We start from the raw sequence: 19,953 nt of genomic DNA, 5'->3' as shown, positions 1-19,953 counted from the left end.
GTTGGGGAAAGTTACTTTTAAAAGTAATGCATTACAATATTGCGTTACTCCATAAAAAAGTAACTAATTACATAATTTAGTTACTTTTTATGGAAAGTAATGCGTTACGTTACTTTTGCATTACTTTTTAAATCTGGACAGGGCTTGCTTGTTTGATTTTAAAATAAAAAAAGTTATATTTTTGGCAAATATAAAAGCCTTTTCACACCAAAAGTGAAATGAATAAGCCTCAGGCTGAAAGGAAAGTAAATTTACATCCGTACAGTAGAATGCAGAAGAAGAAATTTCAACACTTCAGCAATAAAAAAAACACACAAATGTTTGTCTAGAGTTATTTTTGCTTATTAGTATGGTTGAACTGGATCATCGATGGTCAGAAGCAAAGACATTGGTTAATAGAATGGGATTAAATACATAAAGGATATTTGTGTTGTTTAACATTTAATTATTGCAGGTTTGCGTCATACTCTGAGTTGCATTATTTTTATTCATTTTGAGGAATACTGAATCTGTGTTTTTTTTGTGTGAGTGAGATGAATTAATGCATATTCATATTTATTTTGAACTACAGTAACATCTTCTGATTTCTCTCAACATGAGGACAGGAGAGCTGTCAATCAATAAATTGAAAAAAAAGTAACTTGCGTTACTTATTTGAAAAAGTAACTCCGATATTCTCTTGTAAATTAAAAAGTAATGCGTTACTTTACTAGTTACTTGAAAAAAGTAATCTGATTACGTAGCTTGCGTTACTTGTAATACATTACCCTCAACACTGAACATAAGTGACCAGATATGGGAGGGATATTTTGAAAATAAATTCCTGTATATTATTTACTAAAATGTAATCACTTAATCCAAAAGTCATTATATGATAATAACATAATATGGCTGCTTTTAATTGCTTTTATATTGCCAAATGCCACAAAACAGTATAAAAGGAAAGCAGAATCAATTTGATTAGGGGACTTGAAAGAGTTACTAGGTCGTCTGTGGGAAAACGTCTGTTGAAAAAAGCGGAAATAAATGAGTGAAGTAAACAAAAAACTACAACAAAAAAATTTCTACATTACTGTCATTCTGATTCAGAAATCTGGTCAGAAATTATGTTAATTGTGATTACTTCATCTACTGATAGGCTCTTTTGAAAAAAAGAATAAATTAATAAAAAATGTAATTTTATTTAAAAAATAATAAAAGCAAATCTGCATATAATTTAGAGTTCATCCCTCCTTCATTACAACAAATTTTTTAATTCTGACTTTGCTATGACAATCTGGCGCTTCTGAATCAGCTACTGTATGAATCAAATGCGGAGTTTTGCGCATCGTGTGTGTGTGTGCATGCGTGCGTGCGTGTGTGCGAGAGAGAGAGAGAGAGAGAGAGAGAGACGGGGTCACATCACAGTGGAGTCAGCTGTCTTAACCGTGGCTTGTATACTGCAAAAACATACCAACTTCATCAGTGTGTCTGTCACGCGACTCTGTTCCCCTTTCGGGCTTGAACTGATGGTAAAACTGATGACATTATTTACTGTCTTTACATTTATTTTGAAAGATGAAGCTCGCGATTATGGTAAGGGTACATTTCCGACGAGTGCTTGCGGTGTTCGGCCGATCACAATGCACTGGGTCAGCTGGCCAATCAGAGCAGACTGTGCTTGTCGGAAGGAGGGACTTTGTAGAAAACGAAGCGTTTGAGAGAGGCGGGGCATAGAGGACCTACAATAATGTACAGTATTTGAAAAATAATGTGTTTTTTGAACATTAAAGTATGTCAACATATTCTGTTACACCAAATACACAAAATAATGATCTTCAAAAAAGCATCATATGACCCCTTTAAATCAAATTGTTCACAAAAGTGTTCAATGTATGTCAATTTAGTTCAGTGTAGCTTAATTTAGATCTTTATAATATAACATAACATATATAACACAACACACAACATAACATAATATGTTTTGAATTGGCCGAATGGCATCTGGCTTGAAATGATTTGGATTTGAGCTCACCAACACCCACAGCTACTCTGTGCTGGAGCTGAATAAGAGTAGAAAATGTTCATACTGACTGACAAGACACAGGTGGGTGAACTGAATTGAATTGAAAATGTTCTCTTTGGATGTATAAATACCTAAAATTACTCTAACAGTAGGTGAAAAAAAGGATGTTGTGAACTAAAGTAAATATTTTCGACCTAATTTTCATAATTTCTTTTGGTTTTAGTACAACACAGTACAATGACAAAAGAAGCTGATTATTTATTTTTAAAACAAGCATTATATATATTGTAAAGACAATATTATTTTTCACAAACAGTAGCCTATTTCTGTTTTTTATACATGAACATGCAGAGCTGGCTGCATATTTTAGAAAGAACATAAGAAAGACCAAAGAATGACCATCATTCTTCAACACAGCATATCGGACTCAAAATTGAATTGACGAATGACATTTACTTTTTACCAAACAATGAAAACAGATCTTGTAGCAGCATACAGTAACCTGCAGAACAGAGTTATTCACGTTGTCAGTCATGTCAAGCGTGAGGCAATAATTTTATAACGACTATGCTAATCAGCCAGCCATAACACTATTTCAGCACTCTGTACACTTACACACACACACACACACACACAGAGAGCAAGACCACACGTTGAGCACACATCAGTCCTCTACATTTTCGTGCTGCAGTAAGCTCCCAATTAATTACGCTAATGTGAAATGGAATTATTTCCTAGATTAAAGTGGAAGCTGACCCTCCGGCATCCCTGGATGGATATGCATGTATGTGTGTGTAAAACAGAGACGAGCTAGCAAGCAAGAGCAGCTCACACAGCTAGCACACAAAAGGAGGACGGGAAAACACAATAATACTTGTTGGATGGCTAAAAGCCAGAGTGCACAGACAAATATGTGAGAGAGTGACTTCTGAGGCAGAAAGAACACAGACTGACAGAGAGAGACTCGTAGTAAGTTCAGCACAACCAGAGCTGCAGGGTCCCTGAGTGCAATCGCCTACCTCTGTTTATAGGTGAAAATAAGGCCACTAAGCTCCTGGCTCCAAAAAGGCCAGCGCCATTCCAAATGAGATCTTATTAGTAAGTGAGAGAACAAATGCGTGTCCCTGTGTATAGAGAGAGAGAAAAAAGCTGCCCTGCATCAAAGGCATTAGAGATCTGTGGGCCATAATAAAAGAAACACTGGCCTACTTTCACCAGCCATTAACAGTTAGACAGAGATCGCTTCAGTCACCCCAACTCATCTTCACTGCGCTTCTCTGCCCTCTTGCTGTCTTTCTTCTATTCAATATCCAATTAAATCTCATTAAGTACATTTATGGTAATTTCTCTGCCAATTTTTTTTTTTTGGCCTACTCTCCCCAAGTTTTCGGAGATCCTTGATGACTTTACATTATTTACCTCCCAACCACTTCTTTCTCACACACAGAGTTTGGCACAGAGGCACATACAAAAAGAACAAATCCTTCAAAGCACACACTTGCAGTGTTTGAAAACACATTAAAATGAAATGCTGTCCATTTTGTAATGCTGCTCTTTCTCTTCCCAGCTTCCTGAGACCACGCTGAGTTTGTGAAATGGCAATGTTTGTGGGGTGATTTCGCACCCCGATGGACCTCTGCTGCTGTGGACTCCTTCTGAGATCAATCCTGTAGGGAATATCGTGGCATGGAAGAGATCCAACCAAATCATCACTGTTACTCTGCCTTTGTAAATGAAGAGAGTGCTAAACACAGATGGAAGATCGAAGAGACAGTATTTTCCACTGAGACTAGTTATGTAGTAGCCCAAAGCATCTGCCAAAGCAAAGTACCAAAACCATAAAACACACCACTGAAAATAGGTCATATGATACATTTTGGATGCTGTTTCCTTACGGTTGTATCAATCAACCAGTTTCACTATAAATATCATGCTGGTCAATCTGCAACTCTTGCTAAATTATGCTGGTGAACGGCACCAAACCAGTCTGAAACTGTATGATATAATCCAAGCTTGACTGATATATAAAAAAGAATGATAAATTCTATACACATTTTTATGTGTACACATTTTATCATATTTAATTTATGATTATTTTGATATAACATTTTATAATACTTCATATTTTTATAACTTTTAATGACACGAGGAAAGTTGTGGAATTTTTAACAAAAATTACTCACAATTGTCTAGAAATATTTGAAAACAATGACCACTAATCGTTGGTCATAAGTTCACTTATGAGAAAAGATAAGAATATATATTTTTTTTAGTATAGTAAATATGTGATATTAACATGAAATTACTAAATATCTATATTAATATTTTACCTGTACATTTTTAAAATGTAAATCAAAATACAGCTATTTTTAAAAGGTAGTCAATGGAAAATTATGCTGTATAATAGCATACCTAACCAATGAAATTTACCAGCCAAAACCTGACCCACTGTGTTAATCTGCCAAACTAATGTTAGTTCACATACAGCGTGTATAGAAATTTAAAATAATCACATTTTGTTTTTCAGACTGAGATGAAGACGGGCAGTTTTTGTTTTATCCAGCTGTATTTACTCAGTGCAACTTATAACATCCAAGTGAAAGATATAACGCCAACATGTCAGAAAAAGAAAACAAAAAACAATCACTGAGTTGGAAAAAGAATCACCCCTTTGTGTCAGTATTTTGTTGAACCACCTTTTGCTTAAAGGTTTTTGGTCATTGTCATGTTGGAAGGTAAACCTTCTTCCCATTGATAACTTTCTGGCAGAGGGCAGCACATTTTCCTCAAGAATTTGACGGTTTTATAACGTATAAAGTTTTATAACGCGTGAATATATCCCCTATCGTATTCTACAACAAAAACAATCAGAGCGCTTTGTTAGCGTATTTTGCCCCATTTTTCCTTCTATCCTGACAAGTGCTCCAGTCCCTGCTGCAGAGAAACTCCCCCATAGCAGCAGGATATGACCACCTCCATGCTTTACTGGAGGAATGCTGTTATTTGGATGGTGAGCTGTATTGGATTTCCGCCAGACATATCGTTTAGTGTTGAGGCCAGCTGTTGAAAAAATGTTTTGTGCATGACTGCTGGTTTGAGCTGGTTTAAGCTGGTCATGAGCTGATTTGAGCTGTTTTAAGCTGGTCCTTAGCTGCTCAGGACCAGCATATGACCAGCTTAAACCAGCTCAAACCAGCAGTCATGCTTCAAAACCAGCATATGCTGTTTTTTTCAACAGAAAATTCAATTTTAGTCTCATGTGCCTCAGAATCGTCAAGGTGCGTTTTGGCAAAACTCAGACTGCATGTGGGCTTTCTTAAGGACTGGCTTTTCTCTAGTCATTGATAAAGCCTTTGCCAATTTTTTGCATCCATCTCCTGACTTGTACTTGTCCACAACTTTATCCCGGAGATCTTTTGACAGTGCCTTGCCACCCATAGTTGACTGATTGCTTCAGTTGCACTGCTATGGACTGAAATTCTCCAGGAAAGCTCTTTTCATGCTGAGCTAAACAAAATGACCACAGCTGATCACAATTCAAAGTCAAATGGCTTTTGCTGAGTCCGAAAGCGCTAAAATGCTGCCTTTGGAGGACGCATTCCAAGGTAGGAAGGCATCAAGGCACGTCTGAATCCAAAGTTAGCTTCACTTCCCGTCTCATGAGATACCTTCATCTGATCAATTTTTGAAGGTAGCATAGATGTATCCTTCGCTGCCTTTGATATCCCACAATCCTGTGCATTCCGTTCCGTGATGGTTGAGCTAAAAATAAAGATGGCATCTGAAAGTTGCATTTGGTGGTCAGTTTGTGTGTAAATGTATATTTCTGACTAACTTTTTGCACTTTTGATGTTAGTTCTAGTGAGAAATCAGTATTATACTAATTAAATATTCATTTAGCTATCACCAAAACTCGTTCTATTTTGTTGTAGATCATTAAACTGTTACGCTGCCTCAGAAGCCTGTCCGGAATCAGTTTCATGAGGTGCCTTCATTAAAAACCGCTGCATGCAAAGTCATTGTCTTTAACAGCATTCCTACAGTAAAGCATAGAGATGGTAATATCCTGTTATGGGGGTGTTTCTCTGCAGCAGGGACTAGAGCTCTTATCAGGACAGAAGGAAAAGTGGATGGGGCAAAACATATATTAGCCAAACTCTGTTTTACATGTTATTTTTAACAAGCCAGATTACAGATGCGTTGTCAGATTTAAGTTGAACCACGGTGCAAGTTCGTGCCGAACCGTTGATGGAAAACGGTAAGTTTTTTTACAGAGAACCGTTACACCCCTAGTTATAGTGTATATCTGTTCTTACTGTTGTTACCATCAGCATATCTGTTCAGATATAAGGAGTGTTTGGGTGTGTTGTTTTCTCTTTTGACTATGACTTAAGATATTTTAACCACTTATATGGTACATATTGTTCTTTTAAGCATAAACCTTTAGTTTTGTGGCTCAAAAGTCAGTATGATATTGCGTACACAGCTATGAAATGACATTGTAATCCATTATTACACTCATACTGTTGTATGTGTAATAGAAAGCTCTATTAAAATATGTTTGTATTTTAATCAGTCCAGTAGAGCATACTAAAATTTCAATCAGCAGCGCTCAACATTTCTTAAATATTTGTGAATGATGATGAAGACTAATTTCACAATTATCCAAACATATGTTTATAGAAACACACTGATAAATCCATACAAATTCTATTAATTATTCTAAATGTATTGGACCACAAAAAATCCCTGAATTATATAAGTATTGAAGAGACAATTATTTGTTTTGGTGGTGAAGTGGTCTTTGCTGAACTAAAAAGTCCAAATAATTAAGGACATCAAAACGTCAAGAGAGTCATTTTTATAGAGTCATTTTTCAATAAACTAGCAGTTTGTTGGCATTTTGTCATATGAAACAACTATAATGTAAACATTTTATTTATGTTTGTATTTATTGAAACAGTGGACAGCATGCATTCATTAGAGGGTACTTGTTCACAGGCCTACGGTTTTTTTAAGCCCTATTGTGACTTTATGCAACATTATCCATTATTTTAAAACATAAGTAACTTCTAAAGCTTATACAGTGGGTATGGAAAATAATCACCCCCCCCCCTCCTTAAAATAATCACATTTTGTTGCTTTGCAGCCTGAAATGAAGACGGAAAGATATAATACCAATATGTCATTAAAAAAATTTAAAAACAGAAACACTGAGTTGGAAAAAGTATCACCCCCTCCTTCCTAAAAATGATTTGTAAACTCAATCAGGTGTAGCTAATCACCTTCTCAATGGCACACAAATCCATTTGACTTTCAACTGTGATCAGCTGTGGTCATTTTGATGAGCTCAGCATGAAAAGAGCTTTCCTGGAGCATTTCAGTCCTTGGTAGTGCAACTGAAGCAAACAATCAACTATGCCCCATAGTTGAAAAAAATCTAATCGTACCTTTCTCCATCCAGGATACGGCACGGACTTGCACCGCGGCTCAACTTAAATCTGACAATGCATTTGTAATCTGGCTTGTTAAAAATAACATGTATGTTTCTGTCGATACACATTCTGGCTTCCCAATAAATTACAACAACAGCGATGAACAAAAAAACAACAAAAAAACATGGACAAACCAGTCACTCTTTGTAAACTTTGTTCAATGTGAGTGCCGTATGCTCGAATATGACCAGTCATTTATGCCATTATCACCCAGGTGTTGATAGCACGCATGCGCAGGTGACACCTGAACAGCACACGTTGCCATCTGTATTTAAACTAAACTCATTCAAGCCTTGCCAGTTTCAACATTCAAGAGCCAGAAGACGCAAATGAGAACTCGAGCATGCAGTGAGAAAATTTGTGTGCGTTCATACGAAGCGACAAACCCACATCTCAGGGAGCGTGCAAATATTGAGTTCTCTATCGAGTCTTGTGCTTGAATGGACAAATTCAAACAAAAATTGTCAACATGCCCGTCTTGGGGAGTTTCCTAGTAGACATAGTCAATGGAACGTACAGTACTGGATCCGTGCATTGTCTTAATTTTTTAATGTTAATCAAACAACAAAAGACAAGGAAATCACTCACTGCTCTTGACTGAATAGCTCTTGTAACAAGAATTCATCTTTATTGTGTGTCATGTTATTTTACACTTGATTACTTTATTCAATGTATGTACTTAAAAGCTGTTAAAAAAAAACCTGAAAAGCACTGTTTATTTTATTTGTATCTTTGCTCGGTTGTACTTATTTGTGCTGTTGCTTGTAGCTAGATTATTTGTTCTTATTTTCATTTGACAGCATACTCCTTTTTCCCCTACACATTGCACAAACCGAACCGTACCAAAACAGTGACTCTAATACCCTGATACAATCCGAGCCGTGAGTAATTACAACCGTTACACCCCTTGTAAACACTAAATCAGGCTTCAGTTCACACTCACATGGAGCAATTCTGGTTGGCATTCCTGCCAGCTATTGGCTGAGAACTAAGCACTGCACGAGGTAGACGAAGGTGGAGCAGTGTATGAACACGTGTTTGTGCCAGCTGGATGTGTGACATATGCACTGCACAACCACTAATGAAGGCTGGGAGGACAGGGACAGATGGTCTGATTGATAGCCCAACGCAACAAACCATTTAAATTCAGATGGCAGCATGTCTGTGTGGGTGCATTTGTGTGTGTATCCTGGGTCCAGCACCAGCTATTACTCAGCAGCATAGCACAATCACTGAGAGAGAATACATGAAAACACGATCGCAGAAACAGCATACACGAAACGTGTCGCATCCAATTTTAGAGTGACATAAGATGAGGCATTGATAAAAACATGAATCAATGACAGAAACCGTTCATAGATTAGTTTGGTGTTACTGCTCTGAACTAATGCTTCAAATATTCCAGGATTCGATATATATTGATTTTTGCATTATGACGTTCATAATACTTTAATTCTCACGGAGAATAAAACGCAAAACCATTGAATAAGAGAGAGACCCGTAAGTGCCTGGTTACAGACTGCATGACTTCACAATTGTCACAATATTTTCAGTAATTAGGCTTTAATTATTTGTAGTCTGGCTTGGGGAATGGGGAAGTTATGATCATGTAATATTATCAGGTTGTTTGGGTTTATTTCTCTTTATTTTGGAGACAGATTTGTAAATAAATCAAAGTTTTTCCCCTCACAAAATGCATTTGTTTTTAACATCATAATAACATAAAAAGTGCCTTCATTGATTCATGATTTATTTTGTTACTTTGTCTTTTTTTTCATGTTTACAATGTATTAATTTTGTTTTACACAACAAAATCTAAACAAAACAACCAAACAAAGCAGAAATGCAGAAGAAAGTGCTGCTTGATATTTGGTTGTTTTGGCATCAATTAGGCAATTGTTCAGTCAACACAAATATCTCCACATGCACTTTTCTCCACATTTACCACTACATGCCATTTTCAACATTTCAACCTTTGGCATGGAGTGCAAGTCCATATTTGTAAGACTTGCTTATTTGCAATACCTGGTCATATATTTTGTCATATTTGTCCTTGTTGTTAATGAATCATTAGATGCAGAAAGCCCTCCTTTAAAAATGTATGTACATTATTTCGGTCCCGAATGAGTGAAACATTACACATTACTTTACATTTGCTATAAAATGAACAGAAATATTAGGATATTTACTTCCACAACCACAACATGCAGACGAGAAGTTAATTTGACTACTTTATAATAATAAGGGAAAAATAACTGAAGAAGAGATGGTTAATTGCATATTTGTTTGCAAGCTGATTTAATATCCTGCAAAAAAAAAAAAAAAACATACAATGAATTTAATTATTGCAATTATTCTACCCATACGATGAAAAGATTTTTGGACCCCACTGACTTCCATTGTATGGACAATAACAGGTGAAACATGAATTAAAACCATCTTTTGTGTTCTACAGAATAAGTCATACAAGAATGACATGAGGATGAGTAAAGATATGTTAGTCCAGGCCTAAGCCTAATGACAATCAACATCCATGTGTCATGCTGGTAAAATTCCTGAACTATACAGCGTGGAAGAATAAAAGCGGACGCTTACTGCAGTGTATGGGAATTGAGTGGGAGGACTGCAAACTCTCCATCTTTGAGGATATGACAAGAGAGAGTGCAATGATGAGGAAACAATTTACAGCAGCATGGAAGTTACCATGGGATCACAATGTCGGCTCACTGTAGGTCTCTCGGAAGGGAAAAAAGCAAACTTTTACTGGTCATGCAGAAGCATAAGATATATAAAGGAACATATTCAACTACAAAGAGGTGACAAGCAGAAAAAAAAAGAAAAAAAAAAGAACGTGTTATGTTTAGTTCCAGGAATGACAAAAAAAATGACAAAATCAAAAACAAATTAAAAAAAAAAGTGTCAAACATCATGCGATAACTATATGACTTGACATTGGGTCAACTCAGAGATCAGCAAAAGTTTGGGGTGTTAAATACCTGGGGAAAATGTATCTATCGCTTATGCCATCAGGAAGAAAAAAAAAAGCTGATGTGAAAACACAACTTTTGGAAAAACAAACTAGATAATTAGAATGAATTACTACAATCTTATATAGATAGGACATTTGTAATTTTCAAATCTAAAAATGAATTTTTTTTTCAAACTGTACATTATAATATAATTAATTTAAATGAACTCATTTTTGTTTCATTTTAAATGTATTTACATAAAATGGTGTAGAAATGTAATATTGATCATATCATTAAAATAATTAATGATGCATAATTAATCATGCATCTCTAATTTCAAATTTTGGACTGGTAATTGTTTAGAAATTAATATCTATTTTTTCATACTGTACATTATAATATTGTGATGCCTAAATTCACTTGATGAATTGAAAATTGTTTTAGTTACTACCATGCACTTCTAGTTTTCAAAATATTAAAATAAAAAAATCATCTGGCACAAGCAGGAGGCATCCAAAAGGTGTTTTTGTTCCTCAGTCAAGGTATTTCATTTAAAATGGATGTCTAAGGAATTGAAGTAGCAGGAATTCAGAGCGAACAGTGACAGTAAAGTGACAGATGTGGCATTTCATTGTGACATGACAATAAATACTGCAGTAAATAGAAAGATGAGCAAACAATACTCGAACAAAATAATAGCAGACCGTTGGCAGTGGCAGGAACGTGGCTGCAAAACTGCAGTGTCAAAAGCAGATTTTGTGCAAGCCAGGTGATTATTTTAGGAGATCAGCGTCACTGATAAGTGTCCTGTAAGACCTGGATTTGAACGGATTTGTTGATCTTTTTGGCTAGTAAGCAACCAAAGGGGAACAAGGTGGAAGCACATGTGGGGTTTTTTGACACACTGCTCAAAGTGCTTAATGATTACTGAGGTCAGTGCTCTTGAAGCATGTGAGGAATACCGACAGACCAGAGGAGACACTGAAGATGGTAGTGAACACGTCTACTACAGTAAGTGTCCTCAGAACCCAGGAATGGATGTTCTCAGATAATAGTATGCAGAAGCCACATACAACTGGGACATGTCCTTACAATGACTGTTCAGACAACAGTATTGTTGTGTGTATTAGTACATTTGAAAACTTCAGATGCAAAAGCCTCTGAGATTTTTTTTAAGCATTTTTATCAGGCTCCTATGTTTAGGTTAAGTACACTGTAAAAAATGACCGTGAATTTAACGGTAAAAGACTGTAAAAATGCTACAGTAAAAACCTGTCAAATGGTTAACGGTAAATTCCCCTACTATATACGGTGAAAAACTGTATTGGACATACATTTTACGGTAGTATACCGTTTTTGGAAGTGAAAAATAACTGTAAATTGACATTCCCAGAATTCCCTGCGTTACATTTCAAATTTGATGTTTTTTTGTTGAAATAACTATGTTTCTTCTTATCAGTTTTGTATATTAGGGTTGTGTGTTACACCTAATGTTGTTAAATGAATGTTTATTGCATTATTTCAGTTTCATGTGTGTTACCATGATGGTGTTTAGCGTTTGTGTGAATGACACTGTGCACCTTCTATACATGTTATTATTTAAAAGCTGCTTGCGATGGGCTTTGGTTCATCACGTGACTTTCTCATCACCACCTGCATTTGATTTAATGCTTGGTTGTTATCAGTGTATTACAAAGGTACAAAACAGATTTCAGTACTTCAATAGGTTGGTATATTAACATTATATCAGATAATGCAATTACGGTATTTAACTGTAAATTTAAGTTAAAACCGTAAATCCTAAAACATTGCTACTGTATTTTTTACGGTAAAATTCCAGCAACCACAGCTGCCGTTTTTTTACGGAAACTTTTTTTACAGTGTAAGTTCACCGTAATGGCAAAGAAAGGGTTATTAGTCAGTTATTGAATGTTTCATTTTCAAAAATGTCTAATGTTATTTTAAATAGGAGCATGCTAAAAATGCTCATGTACATAAATTCTCAGATGGATTTAGAGGTTTTTGCATCTGAAGTCTTCATTTATTCATTGACGTCTCTATACTAAAGAACCCATCACACATTGAAACTGAATTCATGTCCAAGCAGAAGCTCAAGGATTTTGGTCCATAGCATTTTGATGTCCTTACCAAACCAAGTTGGCGTACAGGTTCTATGCCAAATGAAAACAAATAAGCACAATGCAAACAAGGCAACAATCACAGCACTTCTAGCATATCTCACTGTGTTCAGGATGAGGATGATGATAAGGACTTTTAAATTAAGGCATGTTGAGTCCTGATGAGCGGAATGAGCTGATGGTATTCAAGAGGTCATGGCTTCCCAAGTTGACAGCCAATTCTCACAGCCTAGCAGTGTGTTAAATACGGCTTCAAGAGCAGTGGTGCAAGAGCACTGTCACATTCAATGGTCAATGCATGTCTCAAGCATTAAATCTCTCGCAAAAATGTAATGGACGAAAAAATCCACTTTTCTCTTTCTGGCTGTGGCTGTTCTGGCATCCACGGCCAAAGCAAAGTTCCTTTGGAATGGACACGTAATATCCTCAGACCATGAACGGAGAATGACTCACTTGCTAGACTTTGCACATCCTGCAGCTGTGCCACTGCCATGTGAACCATTACAACTGGACTCAAAATGCAGTGCACCATAAATGACGTCCATTATCCACCACTCATACAGATTTACACAACCATTCAAATGTTTTTTTTTTAATTAATAAATGTATAATTCAGCAAGGATGCATTAAGTTGATGTGAGAAGTGACAGTAAATACATTTAAAATGTATAGATTTATTTTTCAAATAAATGCTGTTCTTTTGAACTTTCTATTCATCACAGAATCCTAAAGAAAAAAATTCCACAAAAACATCAATCAGCACAAACATTTTTATATTGTGAATATAAGAAAAGCTTCTTGAGCACTAGGACTGCACGATATATCGAAATATCGCAAATGTAAATATCGCAATATGCATATCGCAACGGCGTGCGATATCATTATCATTTTAATAATAGGCTACTTAAATCGAAACATTGCAAAAGGTCAAGTTGATTCGTCTTTCGCATCTCCTCCTTATGTTTGAACAGACACATACACACAGAATTATGTCAATAGTACCAGTCTCGACGATCATTCTCGAAGACGCAGTCGGTTATGTTTTAAATGAATGTAAACAGCTGAGAAAGAAATCGGATGTGTATCGTTATACTGGATCCGTGCAGTCGGATTTAAAGGGACAGCCGCCTATAAATACGTGCTGCTGAATATGACATTAATGTTAACAAAACGGCTATAACAAAGATTAATCTAAATTTAATTCATACAGTGAACACTATGCAGTGTTATTTTACAATTAATTATTAAATTTCTGCACCTGAATATGTTTTTTTTTTTACTGACTATTCACTTGCCTTTAATCATGTTTGAACTTTCTCAGACTATAATTTTTGCTGTGGTATATGAAGAAGTACTTAAAGTGTGTGGAAAGCAAAGTTACAATGATATTAGACTTGTGCCGGTATTCGGTAATGCGGTATACCATGGTAATGAATATGCACGATATTGTTATTGTGGGCACTTCTAAATACCGTGAATAATTATATATTATAAATTATTCAGAATTTTGAATGCATTTTAAGAATACTTTTCCCATCAACTGGTCAAAATGCACAACACCGCTGTATGCTGCGTGAAAGACGTTTGCGCACTCTGATGAAAATAAGCGCGGAACAGAAGCACGTGGCGGAACATGTGAGAGACGCTCTGGATGAAAGCGCACTTTCACTCTCTGACAGCAGATGGCGCTAAACTGCAGAAATAATAATAATAATAATAATTCATTTAAAATGCAGCCGTTACCCCGGAAACCCTGTAAACAAAGCAGCTGCACTACTTTGTTTCTGAAAGGTGTTTAAATGATTTAAACAGCCATTCAGATTTGTGTATTTGAAACCAAATACTTAAATATTTAGACTTAATAGGCTATTTATTTTCAAACTTTTTTACATTTTAATCTGGACTACAACATGCCCAAGATATTGCTTGAAAATGTTTTGATTCTTTATTGTTCGGTCACACTTTACATTAGGGCTTCATTAGTTAAGAGTAGTTAATTCATTAGTTAACAAACTGCCAATGAAACATTTTTCTGAACATTCATAAATATATTAATACAGTGGGGCAAAAAAGTATTTAGTCAGCCACCAATTGTGCAAGTTCTCCCACTTAAAAAGATGAGAGAGGCCTGTAATTTTCATCATAGGTATACCTCAACTATGAGAGACAAAATGAGAAAAAAAAATCCAGTAAAAATCCTACAATGTGATTTTCTGGATTTTTTTTTCTCATTTTGTCTCTCATAGTTGAGGTATACCTATGATGAAAATTACAGGCCTCTCTCATCTTTTTAAGTGGGAGAACTTGCACAATTGGTGGCTGACTAAATACTTTTTTGCCCCACTGTATATCATTAATAAAGAAAGCTGCAACTGTGTTATTTAATGAGCTAACATGAACTAAGACTTGTATATTTTAACAAAGATTAATAACTTCTGTAGCAAATGTAGCTATTGCTCATTGTGAATGTTAATGCATTAACTAAGGTTAACTAATGAGGTCTTATTGTAAAGTGATACCTATTGGTCTTTATAGTTATTTTGCACTTTAATCTGTTAAACTTTATACATTTTTCTGTATTGCTTTATTGCATTTAAATGTTCAGTTATTTTTGTTATAAGAAAAAAGTTATTAAACCTGTTATACTGTATTATGACAGCACTTTGTTAAAACTAAATTTCAATATCGTGATAATACCGTATACCGTGATAAAAGCGTCAGCAATTAATCGCAAAATGAAAATTTGATACCGGCATATCCCTAAATGATATTAAAGTAGTGTCATTAATTTTTTTGTTTGTATGTTCACATTGATGTTAAATTACATTTTCATCACTTTTTATTTCACTACTTTTTAAGTAATGCTAAAACACTGCTGGTCACTTTCAGAAGTTGTAGTGATTCTTTATTTTCCAAGAAAGAATGTGAAACAAATTGGTTATATAATATTAATTTTTAAATATTTTTAAATATCATTTAAATTGATTTTACACACTTTAAGCAATATCATATCGCATATTTCTTCAATATCGCACAGCCCTATTGAGCACTAAATCAGCATTAGAATGATTTCTGAAGGATCATGTGACACTGAAGACTGAAGTGATGGCTGCTGAAAATTCAGCCTTGATATCACAGGAATAAATTACATTAAACTAGAAAACGGTTATATAAAAATGTAATATTTCACAATATTACTGTTTTTACAATATATTTTATCAAATAAACGTGAGCAGAAAAGACTCATTTTAAAAGCATTACAAACTCTCACTCACCACAAATGGTGTACGCACAAACACATTAATGTTAGTTGTTGAGGCTAACCTTTTAAAAATACAAATTAGATGCTTTAGACTGGCCGAAATAAACTTTTAATGCCCAGTCACGGCAGTTACAGTCACGGCAGTTACAGTCACGGCAGTTACGGAAACTTCAGCTCCACCTCTTTATCTGTAAACCACAGACACATACACAGTGCTAGTATGATATGTATTGATGTTATCTGTCTCCGCATATAAAATCCGGGGAATTCTGCTTAGGGAAACTCAGTGCAGCTAGATCAAAAGCAGAGGAGCAGAGTATGAGGCAGGTACAACTAGGCAATATTATGGGATATGCTGTAAAAGAACAAGAAACCTGACAACTGAGTCTTATTGAAAAGTATGCTCAAAAGATGTTGCAACAGATCCACTAAAAACTTATGAGAAAAAGCGCAACCATTTGGAAATGTATCCATTTGGCAGATGTTATCTACATGATTTACACTTAATTTAAGTTTACACAGTTTATCTGTTCATGGCATACATTTCTTGGGAATCGAACCTTAGACCCTGGCATTGCTACCGGCATGTAAATGTATCTTTTTTTTAAAGATAAATTAGACTAATTAAACCTTGTGGCATCTACAAACAAATAACAGACCTAGACCTTTTCGCAAAATTAACTTCACGTTTCTTAGGCAATTCTGTAATTAACTTTTCTTAGGCAATTCTGTAATTAATGTTAACTATGTGCTGCCAAGGTCATTTTGTGGAGTCGGTTCCCCTTACAGTTCATGCAAGTGTAGTATCACCGATGTATAGTAGTCCATCATATAAACTAGAAACATGATACACTAACATTTAACAACCAGAAAATGTCCAAATATGTTGAAATTCAAACACATTCACATGCACAAATACATTAAAGCCTACACTGAAACAAATGCATTAAAATGCATTTCTTGTCTTTTTTTTTAATCTATTATTTTATTTATTTAAGAGTGAACAGTTTTCATGTTTGCTTAAAGTTTTCTTAAAATTAGGGGTGGCACGATACCATTTTTTCAGAACCGATCCCGATCTGATACCAAAAGTTCTGAGTATCGGACAATACCGATACGATATCAGCAGTTTTTTTTTTATTTCTATACCTCAGTGTGTGTTGACCTGATCATCACTCTTTTGTGTATTACACACAATCTACTAAATATATACAACTTCATTATAAAGAAAAATAACAAATTAAAATATATATAATCATAATCTATGAGAAAAATACTATTATAAACTAAGTTAGTGGATAATTCAGCAGCAAAAGTTACTCTACAAAAATGACGAGTTCACAATAATTTTATAAAATCTAAACATTTAGAGAAAAAACATTATTTAGTGGGGGAAAAAATAAAAGTAAATAGGTGTAATCTGGTAAAATGTTAAACATTGCTCTATGTATTGTAATATGCATTCATGAAAAACAAGTAAATATAATTATCTATAAATTTATGCAATAAATTAAATGCATTTCTTTTACATTTATAGCACAGTAATGAGGCAGCAACATATGATAGATAAGACAGAACAAGAAAGGCTATTAACAATCTTTCATTGTGCAAAAGTATTAACATGAAAGGCTCCAATACGGAGTGGCTCAAAACGCTTATGCGCATCCCGTGCGCAGAATGATGCGCTTGAAGCAACACGGAGTCACAGCGCGCAGCATAGAAAAGTTCAAAGCACAAAGGGAAGCGATAATGATGCGTAGTGTATTAAATCTGTGCGTTAGTTTATGGAGCCTTTTCTTTTAACAATTTTACATTTCAGTTACTGTGCTCGTGACGAACAATTCATAGTGCTCTGTACTCCAGTGTAGTGAACCTCTAATAGACACCCGGTAGAAAGTAACAGGATTTAGAATTGGCTATAAACTCCAGCAAGATAAAGTCCTTTTATGCAAAACCGCTGATGTTTATCTACAGATCAAGTATAATAATAGGAACATTGTATCATCCTGGAGAGTTTCGTCGTCTTGACTGTCGTAACATGCAGTTTGAACACTGAATGGAGGATGACTGACAGCGGCAGCAGAGAGAAGAGTTTACGTGAACTTGAATTTAACGACTTATCTATGGAACGGTCTCAGAACACTTGAAATATAGTGCACGGAAACTTTATGGTGCTTTATGTTTTTATGCCTTTCGTGGGGCTTAACAATAACACAATAGTATACGCACTATATCGGATTTGGATCGGTCTCGTCTGACCGATACCCCGATCCAGCAGAAAATGCCAGTATCGAAGCGATATCGATCCTGAATATCGGATCGGCGCACCGCTACTTAAAGTCATATGAAGTTATATAATGGAAATTACATTAAGAGATTTTAAGTGTCACTTAAGTGTCCAAATACTTTTGGGGCCACTATATCCACCTTATTTTTAACATAAGAGTGGGTGCAGCCATTTGTAACTTGAATGTGCGAGGCTTCTGCTCTCATCTGCTTCCAGCTATTTTACCGGTCTAAAAACAGATGGTTATGCTGCTTAACATTGCAAACTGGTATTTGTTATTATTTCGTTTTATATATTATTTCAAGCAAATCGTCTCTGTTCTGGACTTGCACAAACTGAGTTGCAATGCAATCATTTTCCAAAATGCCATTTATGTGAAAATATGAAGTCTGTAAACGCCCGTTAACACAGGTCAGAGATGCTGAAGACGGATGCACTGAGAAAAATACTGTAGCAGGCAGATCACTCACTGTTCATGATGCGCAAACTATTGGAAGAAAATCCTCAATATTGATTTGGGGGTTTATATGAATGCGTTTCTGAGGGGAACTGACTGTCTTCAGAAATGTTTACATGGTATTTTCTTTTAATCTCGTCTCTGTATAGTTCATTTTAAAGCAGTGTTTCAGCGCAGTGCTGCTTTGTTTATGGCGGTGACCAAGGAAACGCCATATCTGGTGTTCCAGAAGCGCCTCCTGCTGTCAGAGAGTGAATATGCGTCTCATTCAGAGCTTCTGCTGTAGTGCTGGGCGGTATGACCAAAAATTTATATCACGGTATTCTTCAAAATTATACCGGTTTCACGGTACATGACGGTATTTTTTTTTCATGCATGACCGAGTGTTAACCATATTTTCTACTGATTGAGAGAGGAAATACTGCAGTATATTGACTTAGAATGCCCTATTTTACTGTCATGATAAGTGAATATTGTCAAAAAATACCACACTAAATAGTGACTAAACACGACCCCTTTTAATACATGTTAACCAGGAGTCACTCTCATTTGTAATCGCTGCATCGTTTGATAAAATCAACATGCATCTACACGAAAGAGCGGCTATGTGGTTGTTTTGGCTATATTACTTTGTCTCATGCAGCGCACTGCCTGCGTCTGAGTAACAAACTAAAAAAAATCAACAAACAAAAAAAGTGCATGTGATATTAACAGATGAACTATGCTCATATTTATAATTCCAAACAATCAATAAGCGAGAGGTGCTTGGAAACGCTGTTTTGTACTAATTTATTGACGAATCGGTTGCGATGCGGCCAACTGAGTGCGCTGCTTCTCTGCCGCTCACTGCACAGAACAGACGCCGAGAGAGGTGACACTTCTCCGGGAAAGTCAGACCTCACGGACAGCACTGGCGAAATCTTCCAACTGAACCATAGCTAAGGTTCATCCAAAAAAGTCGCTAGGTTTGTCAGTATGAATATTCTATGGAAAAAATCAGCTAAAAAGGTCTGAAAGTTGCTAAATCTAGTGCTAAAGTCGCGCTCGTTTGTGTGTGTGTGTGTGTGTGTGTGTGTGTGAGATGCGGGAGCTGATGGCAGGGGGTGGTGGATATTTGTGGTGGTCAATGTGGATATTGTGGATGAGTTCTTCTGTGTCATCATGTTCTATTAGTTCTACAGCTTCAGTTTCGGAACTTTCACTCTTAGTAACACATACAGCTGTTCCCTCACCACAGTGCAACAGTGAAAAGGGACCCCTTTCAAACAGTGTCGCGTTCCGAACTTTAAGTGACAATATTGCGGTATTTTAAAGGGGTCCTATTATGCTTTTTCCCTTTT

At 35.7% G+C, this 19,953-nt stretch overlaps 1 protein-coding gene across 1 annotated transcript in view; it reads right to left on the bottom strand.

The window, feature by feature from the left end:
- igdcc4 (immunoglobulin superfamily, DCC subclass, member 4) overlaps positions 1-19,953 on the bottom strand; it is a 96,152-nt gene that overhangs the window by 54,975 nt on the left and 21,224 nt on the right. The gene's annotated exons all lie outside the window — the stretch shown is intronic.

This window comes from Sinocyclocheilus grahami, unplaced genomic scaffold, assembly GCF_001515645.1.
Source record: "Sinocyclocheilus grahami isolate Dianchi unplaced genomic scaffold, SAMN03320097.WGS_v1.1 scaffold196.1, whole genome shotgun sequence".
In the NCBI taxonomy this organism is placed as follows: Eukaryota; Metazoa; Chordata; class Actinopteri; order Cypriniformes; family Cyprinidae; genus Sinocyclocheilus; species Sinocyclocheilus grahami.
This window is presented reverse-complemented; position numbering and strand designations above follow the sequence as displayed.